The 13586-nt window shown below is 44.1% G+C and overlaps 1 long non-coding RNA gene across 2 annotated transcripts; it reads left to right on the forward strand.

Annotated features, from left to right (window-relative positions):
* The first annotated feature begins 10244 nt into the window (after positions 1-10244).
* Positions 10245-12085, forward strand: LOC148087175 (uncharacterized). Of its 2 annotated transcripts, XR_015710467.1 has the most exons (5): positions 10245-10521; positions 11147-11300; positions 11367-11453; positions 11617-11766; positions 11975-12085. It is a non-coding gene; the product is annotated as an uncharacterized LOC148087175 (long non-coding RNA). The 2 variants fall into 2 exon arrangements; XR_015710466.1 differs by having other exon boundaries at positions 10245-11300.
* Positions 12086-13586: the final 1501 nt, after the last annotated feature.

Here is a 13586-nt window from a genome sequence, read left to right on the forward strand (position 1 = left end):
AAAAGTAAAAAGTGCATTTTAAGTAAGAGAGAATTCTATTGTATCTAATGGCAGAGGGAACAAAGTGTCTTACAATTTTAGGTGTGCAGGTCATAGAGAAGAGCCAGTTGCTGCACTTACTCTTCTGAACAGCCATAGTGTCATGCAGAGGGTGTCGAGGGTTACTCCGGATGCTCTGCATAAGAGCCTTCATCCTTTTCTCCAGCACTCCTCCCAGAATCCACACTTTTCCCCATCAGAGACACACATTTCCTGATAAGCCTGTCCAGAAGGTTACTGGTTTCCACTGATAGATCAAAGGAAAGCATATCATCAGGGTTTTATGAATGAGGACAGAAGACCCTTGACTACATTTGTGACTCCATGAATCATTAATGAATGGATAAGGATTGCATGATGATTGCACCTAGAGATTTCCAACTCTCAGAACAAGGGGTAGAAGGAGTCATGGAGGAGGAAAAGCGAACAGTAGCCCGGCCGGCCAACTCTTGTGGGCCAAAGCGTCTACACCCAGTGGGGGCCAATCCAAGGCCCTGAGGGAGAACCAAAGAGGACATTTGAAATTCTCCTGACTGGCGAAGAGATCCGCTACTGTGTGTCCAAACCGGGACCATATCTCTTCAGTCCCTGACTCAGACAGCCCCCCCTCGACAGTCTGTCTGCTTCCACGTTCAGAACGCATCCCCAGGGACACCAATTGCGGAACTAGAGTCCGAGTGCTCTTGCTGAGGTTCACTGTGAACCCTAGTGTGGCAATCTGGCTCACCTTCAGTGTGAGAGCCCCACTTGCTCTCATTAGCTCCAGTGCTGCCTCCACCCACTTTGTGAAGTAGCTGAATGGGAGTCGAGTGAATTGAAACCCTCGGTCCTCGAGGGCGAAACAAAGGTACTTCCGATGTCTCCTGACTATAGAGATATGAACGTTTGCGTCGGTCAGGTTGATTGATGTCATCCAGTCTCACGGACATACACCTTTCAGCATACGTTTGTGAGCGGCAGAACAGCTTAGCATTAGCAGCGAACACTTCAAACCATGCAAGTAACTTACTGTCACAGGCTAGAAGCTGTGAACTCTGCAGCCAGTAACACTCACTTAACAAACCACTTTAGAATAATCCATTCCTTGTCTTTTATTGCAACAAAATATTTTTTTAAGAATGAGGAGGAGGTAGGTGATGACGACTGACAACTGTCCTGTCACACAGAGATCACTCACCGACAGCTGCTGCATTTTCGGTGGCTGCAAACCACACGCATACACGGACAGTTTTCTTGGCGCCCTAAAAACTCTGAACCGACACCTGCTGTGCCACATCATGCCCGAATTCTGAGTTCAAGACTTCCGGCCCAATCATAGGAGATCTCCCAAACCAGACCACCAAGCACATTCCTGAAGATCTCAGGCAAAATAGGCAGTGTACGGGATCCTCCCCCAGGAGAGCATATGCATGTGTCATCTTGAGGAGGGCAGCCTCTGTGGATCTCCTCTACCTTATCTGCAGTCCCGCTGTAGAAGTGAGCTCGTCGGTTGCACTGCGGGCGGGCCATGATGTTTGCAAGAGATACTAAACCAGATCGGCTCTCGCATACCTCATCGCAGATCTTCATGCAGCGAGCTGCAATGTTAAAAACACCTGTAGTCCTCCTCATCGCGGTCTATCCACGATCAAGGAACATCTCAGCTTAACTCGTCAGGCCTCCACAACCTTCCCACCATACTGTGCGATTGGTGAGTAAGGAAGGTAGGATTACTCGTCAGAATTCTTGCCACAGAGTCTTGTATTAACTGCAGGTGAGACAGCTCCTTCTTGTTTAAACACGAAAATAAAATATTACAATGGTCCAAGCGAGAAAATACAAACGCATGGATTATAAACTCCCGACCGTGTTGTGGAACCATTTTCCTTTTGAGTTTTTTCTCAAAAAGTTTTTTGTCCGTTTTTGGCAGTGTTGTACTAGAGCCATGTCTTTGTCAAATAGAACACCCAGGTTTCCCAGGCTCTGTTTGACAAACTGGCCTAAGTCACCTAAGAACTGACTCAACACTGAAACTTCATTATCAGGTGCAATAATCAGAGTTTCAGTTTTCTTTTTTTTTTTAAAACATCTTTTTATTGATTTTCAGATATTAAGACATACACCTTGACACACACACAAAAAACAAAAAAAACAAAACAAACGAAAAAAAAATGTAGAACACAAAAACAAAAAAAGATCCCACCCTCCACCCCTGTAGAAAACCTCCCCGCTGTCTCTGACAAAGACAGACAAACAAAACATAACAATGGCAAATACAAATCAACTACAGACGTACACTGATGCATTGATACATTTTTACAAACAGACAAAAAAACAACAACGATACTCCATACATATGATGGCAAAAAAAAACAAAAAACCCAAACTGCCAATATCCTACGCAAGGTTCAGTTCGCCAACATGTTGCATGAAAGGGGACCAGGTTTCATGAAACCTCTCCAATCCGACCGACCGTATCTCAACTTCTCCAACTGCAACATAGAGAGAAGTTCTTGAACCCAAGTCTTAAATGATGGTGGCTTGTCTGACTTCCACTGCAGAAGAACAAGTCTGCGTGCCATCAGTGAGGAAAATGCAATTGCGTTTGCATGTGCTGTAGATACAGAGAGGTCAGGTAGAGGTACTCCAAATATACAGATGTGTGGAGAAGGCGTTATTACTTTTTTACACATGCAAGACAATACATTCAAATATTCTACGCCAGAAACGTTCAAGTGATGGACAATGCCAGAACATATGACCCTAAGTAGCAGGGCTGTGAGAGCATCTTAAACAATGTGGACTGACGTCTGGGTAGATTTTAGCAAGTCTCTCATTTGAATAGTGCAAACGATGTAACACTCTAAATTGTATGAGATGCTGCTTTATGCAGTAAGATGACGAATGGATACACTCTAAGCTACGCTGCCAGAAACTTGCAGATAATTTAATGTTTAAATCTTGTTCCCAGGCTAGCTTAGTTTTATCCCATGACAGAGGTTTGACATTTTGCATTATCCTATATATTTTGGAAATATTACCTTTTATGTATGGATTTAAGGAATTAATCTCATTGCATGTGTTTTTGGATTGCACAAGTGGAAATTTAAGATATTTATTGGCAAAACTCCTGACTTGGACATATCTGAAGAAATTACTTTTATTAAGATTGTGTTTTTGTTGTAGATACTTAAATGTTAGAAAATTACTATTTTGAATCAAGTCTTTTAAAAATACGCAAAGATGATTATTCATTAAGGGAGAGAACGTACTTAGATCATTTAAATTAAAATGTTTCCGAAAATTGAATGCAAATCTTTAAAGAATTTTTCACAACAGGGTTGGAGATCTGGTACTGGCCTATTGGTAGTGTAGCACTTTATTATTTATTATTATTATTATTATTATTATTATTCATTTCCAAATTAGCCCAAAGTGGACCTCGTTTTTCCCGCCATGCACCAACCCAAAATGCAAATTTGCACACATTTTCTGCCCAGTAATAGAACATAAAGTTAGGAGACCAAGTCCTCCCTCCAACCTTGGAATTTCCAGAAAACATTTTTTCGTTCTTGGCACAGATCGGTTCCCTATAAATGCAGAAATTAAACTGTCAAGTTCCTTAAAGACAGAATTGGGTAAATAATAAGGAATCATTTGAAAGAAATATAGGAAACGGGGAAGAACTGTCATCTTTATAGTGTTCACTCTTCCTGCTATTGAGATTGGTAAGTGACTCCACTTTAAAAGGTCAAAACAGAGTTTTGAAGTGATTGTGGAAGAAATCTTGGTATACATGTGTAATATTTAATAGGTTTTCTTCTTATGGTTGTGTGACTGTTCTTCACTGGTGTTGGTGCCACCACCTGCTGTGTTCCATTCCAGGTATCTCCACCTAAATGCAAAATCAAACCTGAATCCTACATGACCTTTGTTAGGTCAGTCTTTGGGGTTCCTTTGTTTCCTTCAACAATATCCTGTAAAGGAGGACTAGACTAAATGATTCCCCTTACTTACAACTTACAACTGATGGAAGCAGGAGTCACTCCTCTCCATGAGCCTGACATCATCTCCCCCGCTGCACCACGGCTCATGTGGAATTGTTCTCCAGGAGTGGACAGTGTAAAGAGGCATGCGCTATCTTCTTTTGGTCTGTTGCTCAGACTCCTGATTGTAGTCAGCTGGTTGAAACCATCTTTGTGCAGCTGTGTACCATCCACAGCAGTCCCAAGAAAGAGGGGAATGGTACATGGTCCAGATGGGATCTAATCATGCTCGATTACAGGAAAATCAGGAGCCTTATTCTGAACAATGCAGAGGTTATGGAGCATACCTCCATGCAGCTTGTTGACATTAGCCACACTGCTTTGGTCAAGTGGCACAATTCCAAAGTCAAGAAAAAGGAGATGGCAAGTTGCACTACAGGATCTGCGTCTGCCAACCTCTGTGGAAGCCGACCCCCTTGTGCCTGCTACTGTGTGCCCTAAAGCAGCACCGCCGCAACCAGGTCATGCGCATACGTACAGCTTGCCTGTGAGCACTGTGGGCCAGGCAAGAGGAAGGACCCTGCTTCCTCTTTAACCACTCCACCATCAGTGGTATTTTCCTACTGACACCATCCGCCATTAGTAGGCCACCTCTAGGTCTAGGAGTCTAGTGCCCCTCCTGCACCTGCACCTGCTCCAGCTCCAGCTCCAGCTCTGGCTCCGGTTAGAAAGGTGAACCGCAAAGTGGAGTACAATACCTATAAAAAATGTGGGCAGTTCAGGACAAAAGAGATGGGGAACAGTCAATATAAGGGGACAATTTACTGCCCTTCGTTTGAGACTGTTCCTAAAGAGAAGTGAGGATATAAAAAAAAAAACATGCTTGTTTATTTTTAAACAAGCATGTACCCCAGGCACAAAAATGCACAAGTTGCAAAAATACCTCCAAAAGAAACAGGAATCCATCTCAACCCCTGCTGTGGAACCTGCCTCAAATACATCCTCAGGTGTAATCGGTAAGTCTATACATATGTGTGTGTGCGCTATGGATGTTATTTTAACATTATCCCAATTTGTGTTCCACAGAAATTGACGAAGACAGCGATCTGGAAAGGGAAATGCTTTCTATTTCTCCGACTAAATGTGGTAGATATTATTTCATTCAAATGTGGAAAAACATCTCAACTTCAAAGTGCTTTCCATTACATACAGTATAATGCTTTGTCTTACAGGTATAGCACCACCTTCTGAGGCAGTACAAGTAAATGGTATAGTTGAGCTTTTGTATAGTCCCAAAGCATGGTGTTCTATAACGCATGGTGTTCCATAATGCATGGTGTTCTATAACGCATTGTGTTTCTTGGTTTTTGCGTTTTGCAGTGTTTAAGGCATGCTTGCTTGTTTTTGCTGTGTTTTGCTTGGAGTGACCATGAAATGTTGATTCCCAGGATGACGTGAGTACAAGATTTTGTGTTCTTTTTTATAGAATATCCATTGGAGGTAGTGACAGTAGTTTAACAATTACAACCATTTTTAAACAAAACAATATATTTATTATGTATAATATATTAAACATTATAGAAATAAAACACTGCCACAATCGTTGCCTAGATCACACAGTTTACATAACAGTGAATTCCTTGTACATATAACTTACTGACATTTCTACTCTAGTCGCCACAATGACATGTCCAGCCCCAGAGGAGATGCAAACGTTCAAGGGTGAATTATTAAATTAAATGAAGTTGTTTTTTTTCAGTTACATCGACACTGTCATGTTTATTTTTCTCTTTTATTAACTACAGAGGAAACAGAGGCACCAACGAAGAAAACCGTTCCCATTCCCAAGGAGCTGATGTTTCTGTTACCAGAAGGAATTTCCGAAGCTGAAGCTTCCACCCCTCTACCAGGTGGGCATATTATCCATTTCTCACATCAACAAGCATAGCTATCTTTTTAAAGTCATAATCAGAATAGTGTATTTCATTCTTAATAAGTAATCTTGTTATTGTATTTCAGAAAGTTCATCACAAATTGAAACATGTCACTTGATTTACCTGTTGCTCATGCCACACTATTTCATAAACCAGTGCACCAGCTCCGGCACACAAGGTCGTTGAACAGACAGCAAACAGCCAAAGCCCTCTGAAAAGTATGTTGGACATATTATCATCACATTTTTTATCATCAAATTTTATGATAACTAATCTGTCATTATGTTTGTCCAGGTCAGCCATTGACACCTGTTCGACCACGTCCTCAGCCAAAGCCTCTTGGTTACACTCACGACATTGGCCCCTGGACCTGTTCACACCAGCAGAAAGTCTGGATGAAAACAGAGCTGGAAGCCCTGGGTCTCTGACCTGGGTCGACACCTGTCAGCAACCCGATGAAGACCTTTTCATTGTGGCGGTTACCTCCTCAACCGGAGCTCATTGACAGCGTTTCCGAGCTTCCATCGCCTACATATTTCCAGCTCCATCCCTTTTTTATATGGAAGCTGGAAAGCGATGCACTCATGGAGAGGATGAGGAACAATTACAGACTGACTTGCATCGACGGCTGTGTCAACGGACAAATTGCCCCTTCAGGAGTCGGCAGGCCTCGTGTGGTTATTGGCAGCTCCGGACAATATTACATCTTCTCATCGAGGCTGTGCTGCAAGACCTGCAAGAAGAGATGGTATGCTGACAACCCGGTGTGGATGGAAAAACTGCCAAAAAGATTCACAAACATTCTGCCGGCTGTGATGACTTACAAGAAGGCTGTTTCCAAGACAGTGATCGAGGAACTCAGGCGCACCGGCCGCTCCCCTGTAGAGATGGCAAACCAAATAATGGAGGTCATGCAGCTGAAGTATGAAAGAGCCGACCTTGACTATCTTCTGAGCTGCCAGAACGTTCTTGACGGAGAGACGGGAGAGTACGGACAGACCACCATCACCCAGTTCCTGAGAAAGGAAACCAAGCCAATTCCCTTTGGCAATTACGGAGACTCTCATGGCTGGAATGGGATCACAGTCTCCAGTCACTACCTGACTGACTGTCTCCTGTACCAATTCAAGGAGCAGGAGGCCAGCATCAATTTGCTGATTCAGGGAACTTTTGCACAGGCTTTTCGTTCGGACCACACAAGGAAGGTGGCTAGGAAAGTCACGTTTTCATCAGGGGCAATGTCATCATATGCTGTGATGAATGAAAGCTGAATGATCCTGTCATGGGTGATGGTGCAGTCTGAGACAGAAAGGTCCTTGAGGCCTTTGTTCTCTGGACTTGACAAGCGGTACAGCCTCGCTGGAATCCCAAAAGCCCAGTTTCAGTGGGTAGATAGGTAAGAAACTATCTTTTTATGCATCCATCTATATGTTATGCGTTTCTTACAATATGTTTCATTTTTAGGGATTGCTGTGCAGCTTTCAAAGTGGCAGAACCTGACGCTGGGCAGCATCTGCACTGGGAGGCCTGGAAAACAACGGACGCGATGGTTGCCTGGGCCATTTCTGGGGATCTCCAAAACAAATGTGCTGCACGAGAACACTTTAACAAGTCCATCACCATCAAGCTGGATTTGTTCCATTGCATGCGGCGGTTCCTCCGAGAGTGCGTCACTGAGCATCACCCGCTCTACAGTTCGTTTGCCCAGTACCTTTTTGCCGCCTTCTCTGTGGTGGACCAGGAAGATTTAAAGCGACTGATAGGGATGTCTACAGCTTTTGTGGCATTGAACCGGCAAACCCCACAAAACCACACATCCGTGAACACTGCCGGATCAAGATCCGGTTGCCAACGGAGCTTGTCGTGAGAGTGGAGAGCGTCCTTCAACAGTTTCACCTGGCCAAAGATCCAAACGGTGTGGCACTGTTCAAGCCCTCCATGCTCAAAACCTGGAGGATTCAGCGAGTGCACATCCTGCGCGGTTGCCTCAGTGACCCTGAAATTGATGGAGCGATCCTTTATCGGCATGGTGGATCAGTGCAGCTCAATCATGTTCCAGGAGAAGGAGCAAAAGTCCCGGTTTGGATCCCTGTCAGGGGCACATCGCAGCAGGAAGGTTACCACTTCCATCAGGCCAAATGGGTCACCAGAAAACGCGTTTCTCCTGAGTTGTTTAGGCTCAGGGATTGACTGGGGTGGCAAGGTGGAACTACAAGAGGATGGTGGACCTTAAGCAGCCAGGGGTAAAACTTCCAGCCGCATTTGATCCAGTGTTGATTGCTGACTTGAACGCAGTCCACGAAAGGATTTTCAAAGACAAAAAAATATCCAGCGCTGGATCTGTCAGGAAAAGACACTGGGGAAAGGTTTGGACTGGAGTATGTGGAGCCCAGCTGTCGGCCTGTTCCCTTGGACCTGGAAAAGCAAAGGACCAAGAAGGACATTTCCAAGACCCCTACAGAGCAGGACAGTCCGACTACTCTTACGCCTCCTTCACCTCCACCGGCCATCCCAACCATTAAGTTCACAGAACCTTCTGCGACCTTAGTCAAGCCTGGTAAGCAAGTGTCTGAAAAATTACATTTTTTGTTTAAATAACCTTTTTTTCTATTTGTGTATAGCACTTACAACTCCACTGGCCCTGACATCACCAACTGCTGCCAGAACTGGTCCCATAAAGACAGGAGGAAGGTTGTTTGTTCTGGACCACAAACGCTGGACTGCCCAAATGAAGACTGTAATTGACGGTCTTCTGAACCAGCATCGTTGACAAAAGGACATGCTGAAGCTCGTGGACCAGGAATACAGCAGAATGGTCCATAACTCTTGCAGAGATCAAACAAGCATGCTGCATCCAACCGCATGCTTTCACATTGGGCAGTATGTGAAACATCTCTCCAAGCTCCTTAACACGAGGTCCAGCATGAACACCACTCCGGAGAAAGTTCAGGAGCAGCAGCAACTGTGGCACTCCCTGACTGAGGGAAGCCAAACCAAGACAGTCCCTGTGGTTGAGATCCAGATTCCCCCGGTTCAGCTTCAGCCACCTCCCGGTCAGACTGTTCCAGCCCCATTGGAGGAAACTATTGCTAGGATAGTGGAAGGAGTAATGGAGCAGAAACTTAGGCAACATCTGCAGCCTCCACAAAAGAAAAAACAAACCAAAACCTGTCATTCTTGTGGCCAACCTAAATCCAGGTATGAGAATGACAGAACATCCATCCACTACTTCTATCAGCTAGGTCCTGTTAGGTACTTCTACTGTTCACATAAAGTGTTTAAGTTGTACCAGGCAGAATGGCAGAACCCAAAGATGGAGTTCAATGAGTTTTGTGGAACAGAGTTTTTTCAGAGAGAACTGGATCTGCATACAAAGTTCAGGCTCAAAACCAAAATAAAAGGAAGAGGGTAGAACCGGAGCCACCACCCAAAGGGCGCAACTGCCGGTTCTGTTTCAAGCCACTGAAACAAGGTCCAGACAGCCCTCACATCCACGCCGCATTCCCTGGGGTGATCGGGAAGTACATTTATTGTCCTGCTAAAGTGCTTGCCTTTTATAAAGACCACGGAATGACCGAAGAGATGCAGTGGGAAGCATTTAAAAAAACTCCCTTTTATTTAATGGAAAAAGAGCGATGGGGAGGGGAAAGGAAAAAAAAGTGATGTTGTGCCTTTTTGTTGTTGTTTTTTTTTTACTATTTAATAAAAAGAAATATTGTCACAAATCAAATGAATGAGTATTTTCTTTAATGAATTAAATTCTCCAGAATCCTGAAATGAAAAATAATCAATCCTCTTTTAAAAACCTTTCACAATGGGATTCATTTAACTGGAAAGAAAAATATAAAAAGAAAGAAATGTGGGGTTTAATGCTATTAACATTAAACAGTTGAGCCCCCAGAGGCATAAGGCAACGTAAAATATTACTTTTAATACTTAATACTTAACAAGGTGATTAATTTAACTAGAAAGAAAAAAAAGATGTGTGCATCGGCAGGGAATCGAACCGGGGTCTTTATTCCTCCAACATTAATTAAATACTTCAACAGTTGGCCACCAGGTGTTAAGATGGAAAATTCTGATTGGCTGTTAGTATTTGGCATTCTGATTGGTTTGTCTGTTCCAGGTATCCCTAAAGTTTTCCCATTCATTTTCAATGGTAGTGAATTGGTATGAGTTGGTAGTGAGCTAGCTCATACGGTAGCGCACCAGATTCTTATTATCAGGGTCTGTTCGAGCCCCATGTTGGCTGCTGTTTGAAACCTCCCTGGACTACCTTCCTGCCCGGCTAGCTCTACCCATCGCACGTCAGACTGTCTTCTCTCGACCAATCGTGTAACAGAGTTCCTTTAAGTGAAAAACCAATCATGAAGCAGAGGTGCTCTCAGCTCGACCAATCGTGTAACAGAGTTCCTTTAAGCGAAAACCAATCATGAAGCAGAGGGGGCTCGAGTGAGCCTGACCAATCACAGGCGCTAAACCCTCCCCCCCTGCGCGCGCATGAACTTGCTCATCTACCGACCCCCTCCCTCGCTACTTCATTTGCGTCACAAGGAGCGATTGCAGACTGTTACATTGAGAAGGTAAGTTTTTAATATTAAGGATTACTATCTAGCCATGTAAATAACATTTTATGTTTATTTTCTTGCATAAAATGTCGTGCATGCAACGCTAGTTATAACACACTACTTTTCAAAATATTTGTCACTACCCACGTTAGCTTTAATGTATGAATGAAATCCGCTTTAAATACATGTCAGTAATTTAACCAGAAAAATATTTCTAACTTTTATAACAAATAATCTATTTTTTGTCTGTGTTTTTGCCCGTCGAAGTAGGGCTTTGTTTCTTGTCTCCCGTTAATAACAATTACGCGCAAGGAGCAGTTATCTTACAAGAGTTTAATGATTTAAAGTCGAATAAAATTAAAAAATAAAATAAAATATTATGTTTAACATTTCCATGGTAAGAATAGGCATTGTGTTTTCGTTTTTCTACAGTTATTGGGGTGTTTTACAAACAGAATTTATTGTTTTTAAACAGAGTTTATTGTTTTTAAACAGAGTTTTACACGTTTTTAAACAGAGTTCTACACGTTTTACAAAGCATGCAGCCTTAGAAATTATAATATATTATAATTCACTTCTTTTTGCTTAATAAAAATGAGAAATTTGGGGATTTAATTTAACTTTATTACTTCCACAACAGATGAGTGCTAGACCAAAGTCCCACAAGCCCATGGGGGATGGTGAATGGATGGCCAGGTTGAAGGAAGGCCTTTGCCAATACAGGCGTCTGGCCCTCTGGAGCAGGCAACAGACCAGCTCCACGGCAGCGGAAGTGGCATGACCTCTATCAGAAGGTAAAAAATTATACATTCGTAAATACTTATAAACTGTGAGTAAATAACGCCAAAATATCTCCTCAGATTGAGAAGTGCCCTTTGCAGACCCGTGGACAAACTGTCCTGTTCGGAGGATCCACTGCCTGCTCTTGTGGCTTTCACGCCTCTAAAGTAATCTTTTTATTCATATAACATAAACACATGAGATTACATTGTGAGCTGAACATCAGCATGACGGTCATGTGTCGAATATTAGTTACTCTCAGCATTATGTTATGTTATAACACTATAACATTGCTGTCCTAATGCTACATTATTGCTGTTGTCAATCCAGTCGGGCCCTGCAACAACAACATCGGTGTCCCATGCTACCACCTCAACAGCAGTAGCAGCTGGGACATCAAGAGAAGGAACCGGGCCCTCACAGACTGAGGCTTTGGCGACGCCACGGTCATTCTTGAGACCTCCTCCCAGTTTATCGATGGTGAATAATAGTCTTTTTTTATTTCATTGTGCTCTTATCATTATGGTCTTGAAGTCTAACAAATGTCAAACACCCATTCATAATAATATAGTTACACACCTATAATACATGCATCTGGTTTCTTTATCTCTGCCCACAGTTAGACACAACACTTGTGAAATTGTATGGAGCATCAATCATGATCTAATACATTTTTTTCTTTTTGTAGTTCACAAAGTCTCGCTTTGGAGGGTCCAAGTCAGCTCTACTAAAGCCTAATTTAGTGAGCCGCAGCCCAAGTCCTTCTCCTCCACCACCACCCAAGCTTCCTAGCTCTGCTCCACGCAGCCCTGCTCCACCCCGCCCTGCTCCACCCCGCCCTGCTCCACGCAGCCCTGCTCCACGCAGCCCTGCTCCACCCCGCCCTGCTCCACGCAGCCCTGCTCCACCCCGCCCTGCTCCACGCAGCCCTGCTCCACCCCGCCCTGCTCCACGCAGCCCTGCTCCACGCAGCCCTGCTCCACCCCGCCCTGCTCCACGCAGCCCTGCTCCACCCCGCCCTGCTCCACCCCGCCCTGCTCCACCCAGCCCTGCTCCACGCAGCCCTGCTCCACCCCGCCCTGCTCCACGCAGCCCTGCTCCACCCCGCCCTGCTCCACCCCGCCCTGCTCCACCCAGCCCTGCTCCACGCAGCCCTGCTCCACGCAGCCCTGCTCCACGCAGCCCTGCTCCACCCTGCCTTGCTCCACCCAGCCCTGCTCCACGCAGCCCTGCTCCACGCAGCCCTGCTCCACGCAGCCCTGCCTTTCCCCAACCAAGGATGCTCCTAGTGACACCATCCGCCCTTAGTGGGCCCTCTCTAGGAGTCTTCCTCTGTGCCTCTCCTGCACCTGTACATGCACCTGCTCCAGCTCCGGTTAGAAGGGTGAACCGCAAGGAGGAGCACAACAGCTGTAAAAAATGTGGGCAGTTTAGGACAAAGGAGACTGGGCACAGTCAGTATCAGGGGAAAATGTACTGCCCTTCGACTGAGACTGTTCCTAAAGAGAAGTGGCTTGAGGATATTAAAAAAATATATATAATATGTATTGTATATAAAATATTTGGTTTTTTTACTGGTTTTGGGTTGATGTGTAAATTTTTCTTGTGTGTTTTACTAAATTAAACATATATATATATTGAAACATCTGTTTGTGTTTTGCATGTTTCATCACATCACAAGAAAGAAAAGCAGAATATGTATCAACTTCCCTTAACATAACCAACATATTTTATTTAAATACAATGCCCATAGTTGATAAAAACTGTCAATAGCATAACAACGATCACTAAAAATGGGATAAATTCAGTTTCCTGAATATTTCCCTTTCCCCTCCTTTTTTTCTCTTTTTTTCCTCTTTTTTCCTCTTTTTTCTTCTTTTTTCTTCCTCCCCCTTCTCCCCTCTTCTCTTCCTTCTTCCCCCCCCTTAACAGACTAACGTGCGCCAGCTTTGGCGCAGTCAGTAGAGCATGAGACTCCTAATCTCAGGGTTGTGGGTTCGAGCCCCACGTTGGGCGTAATTTTAACCCCACTGGACCCTTCAATTGTGCAAATGCCGTACAGGAGACTTTTTAGTGGATTATTTTGTCGATCACAATCTTCCACATGACATGCTGAGATACTGTCCACTATACTAACGAGTTTTGAACATTTCAGGAAGCACAGAAGTGGATCACAAACAAATTGCATTCGAAAATACTATGTCTTCAGGATTGGGATCTTAAACTAACTTGGCTCTAAAATCCTTATCAAGCGATCGGGTCCCTCAAAGGCCAGGATTTGAAAAGGTCTGTTCTTGTAA

The sequence above is a fragment of the Callionymus lyra genome, chromosome 2 (genome assembly GCF_982586985.1).
Source record: "Callionymus lyra chromosome 2, fCalLyr1.hap1.1, whole genome shotgun sequence".
Lineage (NCBI taxonomy): Eukaryota > Metazoa > Chordata > Actinopteri > Syngnathiformes > Callionymidae > Callionymus > Callionymus lyra.